Source organism: Felis catus, chromosome D3 (genome assembly GCF_018350175.1).
Source record: "Felis catus isolate Fca126 chromosome D3, F.catus_Fca126_mat1.0, whole genome shotgun sequence".
Classification (NCBI taxonomy): Eukaryota; Metazoa; Chordata; class Mammalia; order Carnivora; family Felidae; genus Felis; species Felis catus.
In genome coordinates this window covers 11,031,120-11,047,976 of record NC_058379.1, presented here as the reverse complement: position 1 = coordinate 11,047,976, position 16,857 = coordinate 11,031,120, and the positions used below count along the sequence as shown (strand labels likewise).

General features: G+C 51.8%; 2 long non-coding RNA genes across 3 annotated transcripts; one reads left to right on the top strand and one right to left on the bottom strand.

Annotated features, from left to right (window-relative positions):
• Positions 1 to 1,316: 1,316 nt before the first annotated feature.
• On the bottom strand, positions 1,317 to 6,690 carry LOC109493199. The gene is made up of 4 exons (XR_002737075.2): positions 6,554 to 6,690; positions 6,061 to 6,208; positions 2,065 to 2,165; positions 1,317 to 1,630 (listed from the first exon to the last, which is right to left on the bottom strand). It is a non-coding gene; the product is annotated as an uncharacterized LOC109493199 (long non-coding RNA).
• Positions 6,682 to 16,725, top strand: LOC109493200. 2 transcript variants are annotated; one of them, XR_002147292.3, is made up of 3 exons: positions 6,682 to 6,811; positions 11,283 to 11,494; positions 13,292 to 16,725. It is a non-coding gene; the product is annotated as an uncharacterized LOC109493200 (long non-coding RNA). The 2 variants fall into 2 exon arrangements; XR_006588164.1 differs by lacking the exon at positions 6,682 to 6,811 and adding an exon at positions 8,108 to 8,611.
• Positions 16,726 to 16,857: the final 132 nt, after the last annotated feature.

Below are 16,857 nucleotides of genomic sequence, written 5' to 3'. Positions count from 1 at the left end.
GTGTCCAGTTTGACCTCTCTCCTTGCTATTGGAGAATCCGAAGTCCCTCCCAGATCCTCAGAAGCAGACGGGGGTGGGGCCAAAGGGCCCACAGCATCCCTTATTATTCTTTTTTTTTTTTTTAACATTTATTTATTTTTGGGACAGAGAGAGACAGAGCATGAACGGGGGAGGGGCAGAGAGAGAGGGAGACACAGAATCGGAAACAGGCTCCAGGCTCTGAGCCATCAGCCCAGAGCCCGACGCGGGGCTCGAACTCACGGACCGCGAGATCGTGACCTGGCTGAAGTCGGACGTTCAACCGACTGCGCCACCCAGGCGCCCCTCACAGCATCCCTTAGAAAGCACCAACTTCATCAGGACTCCTGCCAACTAATTAATTCAGACCCAAGGTACTGGCTGTAGTACCTTTCCAGGATTCCTCAAGTCCTGGTCCCAGATCCAAGCCCTGCCCCGGCCTCCATCAGCACGGAAGTGTCTGCTCTGAATTCCATCCCCCTTCCCGAGGCTCCCTGGGCAACGGAGGACATCAGCCGCTGTGTGTTCCCCAGGGCCCCAGCTTAGAAGGGGCACCAGATCGCTCCCAAAACAAGGCAAAATCTCCCCTTTCACACCAGCGTGAAGAAGTCTCCGGGTATAAACGAAGCAGACGTCAGCCTCCTACATCTGATTCTAGGAGCACAGGATTGAGGTTCACCAAGCTAACGTCCCTTTCCTAGGAAGCCAAGGTCAAGTTTGGGAGGCAAAAGATCAGGCCGGTCTTGGGTCTGGTAGGAGGAGCCCAAGGAAGTGCAGGCGTTTGGTGGTTTGAGAGACCGGAGTGGAATCACTCAGCCCCTAGGGCAGGTGACTTCACACCTGCACGGAAGGGGCCTGGCCGATGCTTGGTTGGCACCTGCAAAGGTCAGTCCGTGTAGCCCCCTCCTTTCCTCACACCCGCCCCTATAGACACCCTTCTTCCTCATCCAGTCGCCTAAAAACTAATGGCCTTGCTCTCCCTCGCAATCATCATCTTCGGGGAGGAGTCATTTCATTGATTACCACCGCAGTGGGTAGATGCATCTGAGCCATTAAATCGCCATTTTTGCAGGTCAAAAGCAGTCAAATACAGGCGATTTCGTACCACAACAGTAAATGCCCTGAGACTTCTCACTCAGCCTTTCGGGGAAACAAGATGTAGATTCGTATTTTTGCAAAGGCCGCCTCGGCCAATTATCGGCCGAGGGGGAAGTGGGAGAAGGACTCCCCCCCCCACGATACGACTTGCAGACCACATAACCCCAAGCCCCCCACCCCCACCCCGACGCCCACGTCCTCGAAGACAGAGGCTGGCTATTCAGCCATTTTTGAAGGAGAAAAAACATATTCTTCTCACACTTGGCCACAAATTGGCTTAAATAATCTGCGTCACCATCCCTTGTCTCCTCTGCTAATCATGTTGGTAAATGGTTGGGGTTTTTTTTTCTCCCCTGTGGCCGCTGCTGCTCGGGAGGAGGGGGATGATGGGCGCAGGGTGGGGGACGGGAGGAGGAGAATGTTTCGTGATAGATGACCGATTCAAGAATGCCTTTGATATTCTTGGTTAACTCCCTCGCAGACACGGAGAACTGGATTGGTCAGACAGCTCCCCCTGCGTGGCACAAACAAGAAACATTAATTAAAAATAATTGCTACCCCCTCCCCAGAATTAAGAGTGTGATGTTCAGATTCGTTTTAAGAAAGGTAATTTGATGCCAATAAATGACAATTATAAAAACTTCATTACAGTCAAGAGCAATCTATCTACCATTGTCCTAATTACACATTGTAGGAATAATGAATGCTAATGATTTAATGTACCATAATTACCACGATTGAAAAATAAAATATAATAATCGCCATCGTTATTGTTATCGATAAGACAGATATTTTGGCACGGCCGATCTCCACTTGAGGCTGAGATAAAATTTTGGGGTTTTTTTTTGCCCCCCAACTAGAAACACTCCCTTCTCCCCGCCCCGCCCCCCGACATATGCCCATCCCCATACCCCCCATCATTATTAAGACAAGAAATCTACAGCTCACAATGGAAATGCTTTGCTTCTCCCGGAGGGTCAGAGTTGATGGGTTAAATCCAATCTCCTGTCCCGTGGCCAATAGATCACCTTTGGTTTCTTCCTGAATATCTTTTGAGGTAGGAAGGAAGGAAAAAGCAATTATTCTCACGTGGAGCCAGGGTTGTGTTTTGGCTGGTCACTCTCAAGTTCTTTTATGAAAGCATCCATGGCTTCTGATTGCAAAGAGAAAATAGCCAAAATTTCCAGCCAGATATTCACAATGTCATGTTGTGGCGGGGATCAGGGGCTCTGGAGCCAGGCTGCCCAGGGTTCGAGTCCTGGCCCCACCACCCACCAGCTGTGGGGACTTTAATTAAGCCTTTCAACATTTCTGCGCCTGGGTTTTCTCCTTAGAAAATGACACTTAAAATAGTTCCTACCTGAGGCTTTCATGGCTCTACGTTTGTTAAGACATTTAAGACATTTCCCGTCTTTCTTTCCCGCCACTCTCCATCATGCACATCCCCACGAGTCAATTCATCATTCTCTAAAGATGGTCCCCACACCCCTTTCTCCCCATCTTTGCTCCCCCAGGGGTTGCCTTCCCCCGGCTCAGCCTAGGGAGGGTCCGCTGCCCTTGGACCCCCCCCCCCACACACACACAGCTCCTCCGGTGACTTTTGCCACACCTCTCGCGTGTCTGTCAATCTAATCTCTTGTCCTTTCCGCTCCATGTCAAAACTCTCCATTTCTAATCTCGGCATTGCCTTCCCATCCCCCCGAGATAACCAAGTACGTTCACGTACTTCTGTTTTGTCTCTCACATAGAATTTTAAACCTAACTCTCCCACTGTATATAGACTTGGGGAAGAGCAAATGACCTCAGCGAGTAATTATCATCTGCTTGTTACATGCCAGAGGTTGAGCATTTTACTAGTGTTATTTTATCGAATCCTGGCAACATCCTCCACAGTAGGTGTTATCGGCAGCTGTGTTGTATAGATGAGAAAACTGAGGCTCACGGAGTCTGAGACTTTCCAGACACCACACAGCCCGTGTGTGGGCAAAGCCAGGGTTCAAGCGAGGCATCTGGGCTCCGGAGCCCACATCCCACTCCTTGCCTTTCAGTGGTATTTCATCAAGGGGCCGGGGGGGGGGGGTTCGACGTTTTTAAATTATTTTAATAATGGACACAGCAATCCATCCTATGCATATACCACCGTTTATTTTTATCCTGCGATTGGACATTTTGTTTGCATCTGATTTTTCACCCCAATAAACAATTCTCTGGGGTCCATCCTTGTCCACAAAGCCTTGCCCACATTCTGAATTTTTCCTTACGCGACCTTCGTGACCGGGTGCTGTGTGTCGTGACTTTTCCTTGTCGGCGGCTCAGTTTTGCTAAATTCCTGTAAATAGTGCCGAGTTGGGTTCCCGGCACAGAGCTAAGTCACTGGGAGTCAGAGGGGCCTTTTTGAATCTTACCTTTGAGCTGCCTTAGGGCAATTGTGGAGCAGCCTTTAATCTACGGATAATTTATCACCACTTTTAAGGCAATACTCTTTCTGAGGCTCGTACCTCATGCCCTGTCTATTGTGGGGTCTTTTCAGTCTGGCCAAAGGGAAGAGAACTATTCTCCCCCGACATAAGACCCCAGACATTGTTCTCTGCTCCATTTAAGGGTTCTTCCTTCCCTTGGCCTCCAAAAGTTTCCTCTCTCACGTGCACAGACCTAAAGACCTGAGGGCAGGCCTCTGCAGGTTTCTGGAAGTTTCTCCCCATGAAGATCTCTCTTCTCAAGTGCTCTGTCCCACAGATGCCAGCCATCTTGGAATCCCCGAACTCTGGTCTCTGCCTTGAGTTGGGCTGAAGAAACCACCCAATTCTTTGGCTTTGCCTTCCCCTGCGGCCCAGCAACTCTCATCAGGCTTATCTCGGTTGCTTTTTTCTCTTGGGGAGCAGAGACCGGGGCTGCCTAGTGCCCAACATCTGAAACTGTTGTTATGTGTTATCTGGTTTGCCAGTTGCTTAAGGCAGGACAGTCATTCTTGTCTCTAATGAGTCTCCCTTTCTTTTTTTTTTTCTTTTTTTAGTGTTTATTTTTGAGACACAGAGAGCGAGTGGGGGAGGGGCAGAGAGAGAGGGAGACACAGAATCCGAAGCAGGCTCAGGGCTCTGAGCTGTCAGCACAGAGCCCGACGCGGGGCTCGAACCCACAAGCCGTGAGATCATGACCTGAGCCAAAGTCAGACACTTAATTAACTGAGCCACCCAGGTGCCCCTCTAACGTGTCTCCCTTCCTTGAAACAGAAGCTTAGTACCAGCATTTCTGAGAGTTTGGGTAAGAGTAATTATATATAGTGGGTGCCTTCTCCCTCAAACCACCCCTCCAAAACTTACCTTCCTCAACTAATATTTAAAAATTATTTATCACAGAGAGATTCTTGCTCTCTCCCTCTCTCTCTGCCCCTCTCCCACTCACACTTTTTCTCTCTCTCTCAAAGTACATAAACTTTAAAACAATAAAAATAAAAATTATTTATCATGGAACATAAACATAGAGGAATTAAAAAAAAACACTCGAAAGAGGGGGCTAGGGCTAAGTTAGGCGAGGGGATATGACACAAAGGAGACAACCACGGTTGGGATGTAGGATTCAAGCAGGTCAACTTGTCTGCTCTGACAGGTCTTAAGATTGCTCAAAGCTTGAGGCTTTATGGTAAAGTTTATGTGCTGTCTTTTGTTTTTTTAAATGCATATTCTCAGGTCCTGCCTCAACCCTACGTAGGGGTCAAATGCCAGGACTCAGGTCCCACGTAGAATCTGCCTTTCTTCATGTTCTCCCCAAATGCCTCAGACGTACGATAAACCGAAAGAATATCGCCACCGGGAGGGTCACACGTTTGGCCCCAACTGGTGAGTCAGTGGCAGGACTGACCTTGGAAACAAGACCACTGACTTCCCATTCTGGTCTCCTTCCCACTGGTGGTTGCTGTCAGCCCTCCCTCCCTGAACATCGGAATCGCCTGGCAGCTTTGAAAAGGTTGATGCTCAGGACCCTCACCTAGAAACTCAGATTGGATCCGTCCGTGATGGGACCTGGGCACCTGAACCTTCTCAACGTCATCCAGGCGATTCCAGGGTGAGCCTGGACTAAGGCACGGGCTCTAACCCAGGCATTGGCGAAGGCCTGAGACCCTGAAATGCTGAGGTCTCAGCCCAAGTGCAATCTCAACCCCTCTCATCAGGATCGTCTTTAAATTTTTTTTAACGTTTTATTTATTATTGAGAGACAGAGAGAGACAGAGCATGAACTGGGGAGGGGCAGAGAGAGAGGGAGACACAGAATCCGAAGCAAGCTCCAGGCTCCGAGCTGTCAGCACAGAGCCCAACGTGGGGCTCGAACCCACAAACCGCGAGATCATGACCCGAGCCAAGTCGGACGCTTAACCGACTGAGCCACCCAGGGGCCCCACATCAGGATGGTCTTTATTTATTTATTTATTTTAACATTTATTTATTTTTGAGACAGGGAGAGATAGCATGAACGGGGGAGGGTCAGAGAGAGAGGGAGACACAGAATTTGAAACAGGCTCCAGGCTCTGAGCTGTCAGCACAGAGCCTGATGTGGGGCTTGAACTCATGGACCGCGAGATCATGACCTGAGCCGAAGTCGGATGCTCAACCGACTGAGCCACCCAGGCGCCCCCAGGATGGTCTTTAAAAGGCAATGAACAAAGAAACTGCTTCGGTGATGACAGTCCTTTTCCAACTTTAGTGAGCATAGAGATCTCCTGGGGAGCTTGTGAAGATACAGATTCCTCGGCCTTGACCCCAGAGATTCCGATTTGGTAAGTCTCAGGGTAGGCCCCAAAAATTCGCATTTCTTTTTTTTTTAAGTTTATTTATTTTTGAGGCGGGGAGGGGCAGAGAGAGAGAGAGAGAGAGAAAGAGAGGGAGAGAGGAGAACCCCCAGCAGGCTCCACACTGTCAGCGCAGAGCCTGACGGGGGGCTTGAACTCACCAGCCGTGAGATGGTCACCCAAGCCGAAATCAAGAGTCGCACGGACTGAGCCACCGAGGGGCTCCAAGAATTTGCATTTCTAACAAGCTCTGGAAGGATGCCGATGCTGCTGGCCATGAGGGAGCACCACGCTTGGAGAACCGCTGAGCTATGGGAGGAGAAGGCACTGAAAGGGCAGACCTGAGCTCCACCAGTGACCCGGTGGGTTTAGGCAAGCCCCGCTCCTGTCCGTCACACGGCCTCCATACCACCTCCAACGCCGCCTTGCGGCTGCCTTGTGGGTCACCCCCCACTCTGATCTGGCAGCTCCTCCACCCTGAATCCCCATTCGCCTCCCCAACATCACCTCCTAACCATGCCCCGATCTGCAGCACCCACACAGGGTCTCACACATCCTGGAACCCTGTGCGTCCGGGAGGATCACCCACGACCACCACACTACCACCCTCGTCATCATCATCATCACCGTCGTCGTCATCACCCTTTTGTTCACCTCTGTGTCTGCAGAGACTTCTGGAATGCTTCATCCATAGTAGGTACTCAAGACCCCCTCGTTAAGCGCATCAATGAACCACAGCTAACATTCTGAGAGCACTCCGGGACCAAGCGCTCCCGCTTTCCTCCGTTGAGCCTCCCAGTCCAGACAAAGGGGCGCTACTTTCCTTTCCACGTGACCGACGACGGCGGGGAAACCGAGGTTCTGAGAGGCGGAGGCGCTCCATCCAGCAAAGGCCTGGTTTGGAGAGTTCAGGTCGGGCTGCCCAGCGCCCCTACCCTGCGCCTGGGACGGGTCTCGGGTCTCCCCCCGGTGGGGAGATGAGGCGGGGTGGGGGAGGGGAGGCCACTGGGGAAGCTCCTCGAAGGTGCCGCGCGCGAGGTTAGAACAGCCGGTGGGCGGGGCGCGGGGGCGCGGGGGGGGGGGCGCGGGGACCACCAGGGCGCGCGGGCGGGCGGGCGGCGTCCTAATTTATGGCACCGGGGGAGGGGATCCGGGAAGCGGCTTTGCGCGCGCCTCTCGGAGGCGGGTTGAGCTGCAGGTGAGGACAATGTAATTAAGAAATTAAAAGGTAATTTCCACAGACGCTGCCGCTCGCCAGGCCCGGCGACCGCCTAATTGATGGCGCGGCCGGCCGAGCCCACGCGACCGCGGTTCCCGAGCGCCCCGCGCCGCGTCCTCCCCGCGTGGGGGTGGCTTCCCGGGGCCGCGGGGACTTCCGGGGAGCCCGGTGCCCAGCGAGGGGCCCGGGCCGTGACACTGGGACCCTCTCGCCTCCGCTTTCCCCTGCCCTCCGACCTCTCTCCCTCCCCCTCCTTCCCCCACCAAAGGTAAAATAGGCTATTCCAAGCTGTCTCTTCATTCCCCCCCCACCTCCGTGTTGTCTCTATCCCACTTCCAATTTCTCTATAAATTTCCCTCTTTCTCTCCCCCTCTCTAGTTTGCTCACCAAGTCTCTTTTCCTCTCTCTTCTCTCCCCCCCCCCCCCCCAGGTTTCTGTCTCTCCGTGTCTCCCACTTTCTTCAGTCCCAAAATTCTTACCGCTGGGCCCAGAAGAAAGAGTGCGTGGGTGACCTTTACACCCCAGAAGAGATTGCATTTAAGTTACTGCCACCCCCACCGTCTCCACCTCGCATCCCCGCGGGGCCTCGGCGTGTGGGTTGGTCTTTAGAATATCCCAGCCTGAGTCCCGGAAGCCCACAGCGATGGCTGGGTTAGACCCACTTGGATCATCTTGCCGAGTCTGAACCGAGGAATATTGAGTGGGTGGGTGGATAGGTGGGTGGATGAGTGACTTAGTGCCAAGGTTGTCAGTTGAACATTTGGATGGATGGGTGATTGGTTGGACAAACAGATGGGTGGATAGTACAGGGGTGATTGGTAATTGGACGGATGTGTAGACGAATGGATAAATGGGTAGGTGAATGGATAGGAACGCATTGACAGAGAAGCGTATGGATGGACGGGCAGACAGAAGATGAATAGGCAGATTATGAATGGGTGGATAGTAGGTACGGAGATGAATGGGTGACGGTATGTGTGGGTGGGTGGTTGGGTGGGTAGATGGATGGGTGGGCAGGTGGGTGAAAAGGTGAGTGGATAGACGAGTGGATGTATAGTAATGGTGGATAGGAAGATGGATAGTGGGGTGGATGGATGGGTGACCAGATAAATGGGGGAGCCAGGAACGTAAGTGTGTCCCTAGTGGTAACATTTATTTGATGACAAAGTCAAAACATAAGCACTTATAAACAAAGCAGGAACCTGCCATCCCCAGAGATACCTTCCAGCCTTGGGGTCTCGTATTCACCAAGTGTTTCCCCATACAGGGGTGCCAAGGCTGGGCTCATCCCAGTTGAGTTACCACTTTTTCCCGTTTCTTCCCTCTCTTCATTCGCCAGATGGGCACACGCCTCACTGGGTCAAGGAAAAGGTGAAGTAACAGGGGTGAAGTCACGTTGTCAACTAGAACATCCCCCACCCGGGCACGGATACCAATACATGGGATCTGTCACCAGGCCAACCCCATCTCTCGTGGACCAGCCAGACTGCAAGGTCCAGCAGCCACACTCTTTTCTTAAGCCTCGATCTGTCTTCCAGAAGGCCCCTCCTTCCCTCTCCACTTACCCAAATACCTGTTCGTCACGGTCCGATTCTCTCTCACACACCTGCACCTCCAGAAAGCTTCCCCAGTTGTGCCTCCCTCCATCATTAGGGGCCTCGAATGACATGCTAAGAAACGTTGACTTTAATCAGTCACGTAAGTTGGAACTGTGGCAAGGTTTTTATTCCTCCACCTGCCTCCTGGTAACATGTCCAATCTAGGATTCTAGTGACCTGTTTCTCGGTGGTTCCCTCTCTCTTCCAATGCCATCATGGACTCCCCGAGATGGAGAAATGCCTTTCGTTCATCTCAGGTTTTCAGTCCCTAGTGGAGAAGCTGGCACAGAGTAGGTTCTCAGTAAACGTATCCTGAGTTGGCCAAAGGAGGAGGTTGATAAAACGTAACCACAATGGCAATATAGGTTTGCCTGCTGATTTTTCTGCAGTGTCTTCCCCCATTTCTCAGGGGAGGAAACCAAGACCAATAGAGATTGCCCAACTCTCCCCCCCCAGAAACGTCGCTGCCTCCCCCCACCCCATTCTGAGTCAAGCTGTAAGGAATGTGACCACCCGTGAATACAGAACCAAAAGGGTCCTTTGTCCTGGGAGATGTGGAGAGGTGAGTGGGGGAGGGACCCAGTGGGGGATTAGGGAAGAGCCTGCAGGGAATTCCTTTCTGGCTGGGGCTCAGTAGGGGCTGGAGAGGGATATTTCACCTGCTAGGAGTCTGTCCAGAGCTGCCTCCCACCTGCTGGGAGTACCCAAAGCCGGGGAAGCAGGGAGGCCCCGCCATTCCTAGGCCTGGACACCTGAACAAAAGGGAGATGGAGAGAGGTGGAAGAAAGGGAGAGAGAGAGGAAGACTGAGACACCTATCTATAGAAGAATATAGACATTTATATGCACACAATCACAAATACGTATACACTGGTCCACATTCACATGCACACACGTGTGTCTGATGAGGACTTGTACACAAACACAAATGTGTATGCACTCATCCATTCATTTCCATTCCCACGCACAGAACCACGCACAACATATGCGTACACAATCACACACCAAAGATGCGTGCACATCCACTCACACACACACACACACAGCACACACCGTCATCAGATGATCATGCAGATACCTACGTGCGCGTAGACCGCACACAAGCTCCCATGCACCCTCGCACACATGCCTAGACCCAGGCGCACACACACGTAGTCCCTGATAGTCACACATACACACGCGCACATCCTCGCATGCACATATAAATGCTCAGCCTTGGGGCGCCCAGGTGGCTCAGTTGGTTAAGCGTCCGACTTCAGCTTGGGTCATGATCTCGTGGTTTGTGGGTTCGAGCTGTGCTGACAGCTCCGAGCCTGGACCCTGCTTCGGATCTGTGTCTCCCTCTCTCTCTGCCCCTAACTCACTCATGCTCTGTCTCTCTCAAAAAATAAATAAACATTTAGATAGATAGATAGATAGATAGATAGATAGATAGATAGATAGATAGATGATAGATAAATAAATGCTCAGCCTTGCTTGCCTCTAACCCCCTCCCCCACTGCTGGCTGCCTTCTGTCCAAAATTTAGAAAAATTCCTCCTTAGCAGGTTTTTGAGCCCATTCACATGCGTGTGGTGTCCATGCACCTGCTAGGACTCCACTGAAGATTCAGTGCTGACTCTCTCCAAAGAGCTAGAGCTGGTGGGGGAGGGGGATTGCGTGTGCTAGAGAGACCTCCTTCCCAGACCTTGCCAAGTGTTTTTCCAGCTGGCATCTCCTTGGGGCTCCGCTGTGGCCCTGAGTGGTAAATACAGGAGGTAGGACCTCAGCTTGCAGATCAGGAAATTTAGACCCCAAACCAGCAGCGTGCCCATGTCATAAAGCTAGTGAGTGTGAGAGCCCAGGTCTGAGATGAGTTTGTCCTTAAAGGCAGGCAGGACGCACTGTTTCTTTGGGTCCCCACAGGGGACTTTTTTATTATGAAATATTTAGGACTTAGTAAAAAAAAAAAAATCCCCATCCCTGTCCTAAATATCACTGTCCTAAAATTAGTGTTCATTGCTCATTATTTCGTGCATGTAACATAATCATGGAGCATCTAACACTGTGGAGACCCCTCTCCCCCAAAATCTTGTTCTCATGGAAAACCCAATCTGGTGGAATGCGTTTATTTCCTTATGCTTTTGCTAAAAATGTATAGATCCCTAAACAGCCTATAGTTTATTTAATGTACCCTTGAGCCTTCTAGAAATGGCATTACCCGCTGCAGGGTCTCTCAGCTTTGGCTCTCCTGGCATTTGGGGCCAGATCGTTCTTTGAGTGAGGACGGCTGTCCTGTAAATGGGAGGATGTTGAATTGCTTCCCTGGCTTCTGCCCGCTAAATACGAATAGCGCCCCCCCCAAGTGGTGACAACCAAAAAAGTCCCCAGACATTGTGCAATGTGCCCGTGGGGGGTGGAGAGGCAAAATTGCCCCCCCCCCATGGGGAACCACTGACCACTGCACATGTCCTTCTGGAACTTGCCCTTCTTACGTAGGCCAAGTTTGTGTGACCCTCTAGGTCTGTGCGGAGCCCTCATTCATTCAGATTTGCAGGGTCTTTAGAGGGTGTCCTGTTTGTCTTACAGAGTTGCTATGAGCGATCCCTGCCCCTGCTTCCTGGAGCACAGGTGTGAGTTCCTCGAGGGGCACACCCATCCATCTGCCAGATCCTACTGAATCGAGTTCCAACTCCTCAAGAAAGCGATGCCAAGAGTCAGGCTGTTTAAGCTGCAATCCCACTGGTGCACTTTGGGACCCAGGACCAGCCACCCTTCTCCGGGCCCTACTCTCCTCCTCGGTAAGGTAGTTAACGGATGATCAGCGGAATGTATGGGGCGCTCTACATTGTCTCGTGGAACGCGCCCAGCAGCCTCATGAAGAAGGGACTGCTGTCACCCCCTTTTTGAAAGTAGGGAAACTGAGGCACGGGGGTGTTAAGTAACTTGCCCAAGATCATGTAGCTAATACGTAGCAGAGCTGGGATTTGACTCCAGAGTCTACTGGCTCCAGAGCCCGTGTGTGTCTCCATTCGTTAACTCAATGAGTCACTTATTCAACAGATACTTTTGTTGTGCACCTGCTGTGTGTCAAGCCCCCACCTTGGCAATGATCAAGGCAAGCAAGGTCTCAGCTCTTGTGAAATCTACCACATAATGGCAGGGAAAGGGAGGAGGAGGAGGCGAAAATTATTGTGCTTATTTTTTTGTCAACTTGTTTACAGAGTTTAGCAATAAATGCTGTGGAGGAAGAAAGGGTAATAGAAGGCTACTTTGGTCAGGGAGGTGCTCTTTGAGAGGGTGATATTTGACCTGGGAGCTCGTGGAAGAGAAAACAGACAAGGAAAGATTTAAAACTAATAGCGTTCTAGGAGGAGGGAACAGCAGGAACCCAGGCGCCAAGTCAGGAGACATTCTAGAATGTTCTGGGAACAGAGTGAACAGGGGGAAGAGTGCTCGGAGAGGAGATTGGAGAGAGGCTGGGAGCCCTCCGTGTGTCGACCCCACTGACCCGGTTTTCGCCTCCTTACCGACCCCCAGCGTCCACTCCAGGGAGGAGGCGGGCCCGAGGAGAAAATGATAGTGCAAACCTGATTCACCCACGGGGGCCGTGTGCCAGGGCCAGTGAAGTTGGCTCCCTCGGGCCACCTTGCCAGGTGCGATGACCAGAGGAAGAGCAAGCATCCCTAGTTCTGGAATGCCCACGGACCCAAAGTCACCGACCCGGAAAGATTTCTCTCTCGGACATCCTCGGCAGAGCCAAAGCTAGCCCAGGGGGTGCCAGGGGTGGGGGCAGAGGTCATAATCCTCTATCTGTTTTGGGACCCGAAGGGCAATTTGCCCGTCTCCCTGCCTCTGACACCCCCATGCCTCCAAGAACCTATCCCATATCGACAGGGCTCCTCCTTCCGTTCCAGGGGAGCAGGCGGATGGTGTGGTGGAGGCTAGGACTTCCTAAGTAGGCAGGTCTCACTCCCGCCGCTTGGTAGCTGTGTGTCCTTGGGCCAAGGCCTCAGCCTCTCTGAGCCTCCATTTCTTCATCAAGCAAACGTGTTGAGAAATAACACATACGCGGACGTCTTGCCACCAATGTTAATTCCCACTTTCCTTGGGGACCAATTTTTCAAGTGCGGGAAGCACGCCTTGCCACCTCTGACGGGGGGCAGTCTGTGCTTGTTGAGGGCTCGCGAAGATCCGCCTGGCCTTGATTGGATGCCATGATGAAGGCTCTCCTCACCTTCCTTCTCGGGGGCACAGCCTCCCAAGACCTCTCCCTCGTCTTGCAGGGCCCTCCGCTGCCCCCTCCATACCTTTGAATCACAGCTCCCTGACCCGGGTCGGGGCTGAGGGAGGGGGAGTGTGAAGGTGACGTCATGGCTGTCTTGGTGGGTGTGCTGGGGGTGGGGCTGTCATCCGGCTGCCCGGTCCCGCGTCTCTCCTTTCCTCCTTCTTCCTAGGGATGGAGTGAAGGGCTTTCACACTTGTCTGGGCTGACTCCAAGTGTGTGATCACTCTCCCTGGGTGTCAGCGCGGCTGGGAGATTTGTGATACCGCCTGGTTCCTAATTACCTCCCTCTCTGCACTCTCTCCCCTCCCAGCTCCCCTCAGACCCGCTGCCAGCACCTCCATCATCTCTACCTGCCAGCCTGCCTGCCTTCATCCGCGGAGGAGAGACACGGCTGCAGGCTGAGAGAGGCGGCTTCGCGGGGCCCGGCCGCAAGAGGCCGCGTTACCTGTGTACCCAGGTGTGGACACACAGCCATGCGCAAGGTACACAGCAGCGTGGGGCGGAAATCCCCACACACCTATGAAAAGACCCAGCTGCCCAGTAGGGTTTATGCCAGGGATGCAAACCCGTTTCAGACAAAGTAGCCATGGGATTCACGCCGTTAACCGATTGACGGAACGTGGCGTGGGTGTCTCCGTAAACGCTGAAACGGTGTACGAAACATGCCCTCACCCAGGCTCCAGAAAAGAGAAAGGAGCTAGATAGAAGGTGCAAAGCCAGGGCAGGGAGCGTGAGGGAAGCGGGGACTGAGGCAGGAGAGGACGAGGACGAGGCGCGGTGAGTTGTTGTCACGCGGCTCGCTGTTTCTTGGAAAAGCACAGCAAGTGATTGGCCAGCGGGGCTGCTCAGCCCTCAGGGAGCCTCCAGATGGACATGCCTCCGGGCAGTCTATCAGAGGAGGAAAGATGGGATCCATCAGCCCAGCTCCCTCCTCAGCTTCCGTTTCCCATTGGCCAAAGTTCCCCTCCCGGATTCATTCTCCTGCATTTCGAGTTGCCTCGTGAAAGCCATTGGCAGCTTCTTGGGAACCCATGCCCTATCGTGTGGTCTTTGTCCAAAGTCCAGAAATGGCCAGAGAAGCCAGAGACTCTGGGCTTGTAGCTGATCGGCGTTGGGCAGCAGAATCGCACGGGCCCACATGGAGTCTCTTGGCCGCCGTGGTGGCTGGAGCAGAGCAAACAGCTGAAGTCTGGGAAGCAGGGGAGTCCAAGAGAATCTGAAGGCGTCACATACGATTAAGCGTCACATCTAAAAGCATCACATACGATTCATCTCAACTTCCATTTCTGATAAAAAAAAAAACTCATCAAGCCACATCCTTATCAATGAAATATTAAAAAGACCCCCCTTTCAATTCGGGACTGAGATAAAGTTATCCAGGGTCATCACCGCTACCCAACCTTAGACCTCAGGCGTAGCCAACGTAATAAGACAAGAAAAAAAATTAAAGTTTAATGTCGGGGGAGGAAGAGACAAGTTTGTCATTACGTATGTACGTAATATGACTGTCTCCCTTAAAAATGCGAAAGAAGCAGCCGACGAACTAATTAACAAGACACGTTATGTGCAAATCATGATGGCTTCTTCTCCCCTCCCCTTTTACATCCGAAGTTCCAAGAAAACTCACCTGTTCTGTTCCTTGCACCTGCGCTCTGTGGTTTCCCGACTCTGGACCTTTACCTCACCTTGATCTTCTTGCATTTTCTGCAGAGACAAATCCCACCTAGTTCCCAATGCCCAGTGCAAGTGCCACTGTGTTTCTATAAAACCCCCCTTGTTCCCCCAACCACAAACGGGCCCTCTCTCCATCCTCTAAAGGTCACACAACTTGTATAATCCACTCGTTCACTGTAGTTCTCCAAAGGTAACTACCCCCTCCTACCTTTTATTCTAGTTACTTGCACACATATCCTATCTACTGTGCGAGCACCTTGAGGTCAGAGACTGGAGGGAAAGACTACAGTTTAGTGACAAAACGCACCTTGGAACTTGACAGACCCATCTTCAAAGCCCAGCGCCACTATTTCTAAGCTGTGTGCCCTTAGGCGAGCTCTTGACTTCTCTGAGCTCTTCTTTCCTATAGAAATTGGGACTATATTAGTGTTGCTTTGAAGTTGGTACTGAACAGGTTGACATTATATGTATATGCACCCCTACTCTTAGCAAACTACCCAGCACATGACAGAGGATACCAGCATTATTACTCAGTATTATTCCTTATCTCCTTGTCCCTAACACCTAGGACAGTGCCAAAATATAACTGGAGTTCACAAGTTGCTTGATGAATGACTTCCATTTAAAACCATTCAGCAAATATTTCTTGAGAGCTTCCATGTACAGAGCGATGTCCCAGATGCTAGGGACGCAAGGATGAGCAAGATTCAAACCCAGCCTCCTCCAGCTCAAGGGTGTCAGAGGAATATAAAGAAAGACAAGAAGCCCAAATGTAGAGAAAGTCGGACCCAAGCCCACTGAAGTCACCCTCACAATCCCCCGGGGTTGTCCTTGTAGAGAAGTCAGCGTAAGGCATGGAATCTTAGGCCATCGGGTCCTTAGAGAGGCGAGGTCAAGAGTCGACAGCCCTGAGTTTGGATCCTGGCTCCTGCCTTCATCATTTGGGTGAACTCAGGGGCATTGTCTCCTCTCGTTAAGTTTTGGTTCTTCTTCTGTAGGATGGGGGTAATAGCAGCACTTCCCATGCAGGGTTGCTCTGGGGTAAGTTGAGGTCACCAAATGAAAAGAATATGGCACATCACCCGGTGTCTACTGAGCTAACATCCACCCCACCCTCAACTCCTGCTGATGGGGAACGGGAGGCATCACGAGTCCCACCAGGCTGTAACCAGGTCAGACCTCCTGGCTCCAAGGCTGTGTTCATCTTGGGACTTCCCGGCTCCCGGCCAGCTCTGACATCTTGAGAGCCTACAGAAAGTTCAGGAAGGTGAGCCAAGTGGTTTCCGCAGGCCCTCGCCAGCTAATAGTGAGCCAGCGCAAGCCTGGATCACAGGTGCCATGTTAGATCAAGGCAGCCCTTTGTCATTTCTGCTCTGCTCTAGGAACCTCTGCGTTTCCTTCCTTCCAGGCAAAGCGTCAGGTACCTTGAGTCCCCTTGCTTGGCTGACATTCCCCACCTAGACTTCACCAGCCCCAGCCCCCTTGAAAATAAGGGACATCAGAGTACACGGGGTTTTCCTTCTCTTACCCCAAAGCACCTCCCCAAAACGGATATTCTTACTGAGGAATATCTCTCTGTACTGGCATGGGCAGATACATTAAGTGAAGATAAATTAAGTGAAAAATTGGAAACTGCCACAACGCTGCTCGGTCCAACCCTACTTTTTAAAAATAGACACCTGAAAAAGAAAACGCTGCAGAAATATTAACCCACAGATTCCCACTGGTTATGTCTGAGGGTGGCATTAGAGTGGATGTTCTAGATTACATGTTCCCGTAACGTTTTCATTTGCATTGCATTGCTAATCAGGAATAATAGATTGTTGGAAAAGGGAAAGGGGTTCTTGAGACCTTGGCCAGCATGAGAGGTCAGGAGGGCTGCCAGGGAAAAGTTCTAGAGCATTCCATTCTAGAGTCAGAGAGACCACCTGCCCCAGGCTGGGAAAATGCCAGCCTTTGGTGGAGGACTGAGTTGAGCAGAAAAGAAAATCGATCATCTCTTTCCTTAAAAATATATGTCTGTTTCCTGGGGCACCTGGGTGGTTCGGTCGGTTAAGCATCTGACTTCGGCTCGGGTCTGATCTCACTCGTTCGTGAGTTCGAGGCCCACATCAGGCTCTGTGCTGAGGGCTTGGAGCCTGGAGCCTACTTCAGATTCTGTCTCCCTCTCTCTCTGACCCTCTCCCGCTCACACTCTGTGTG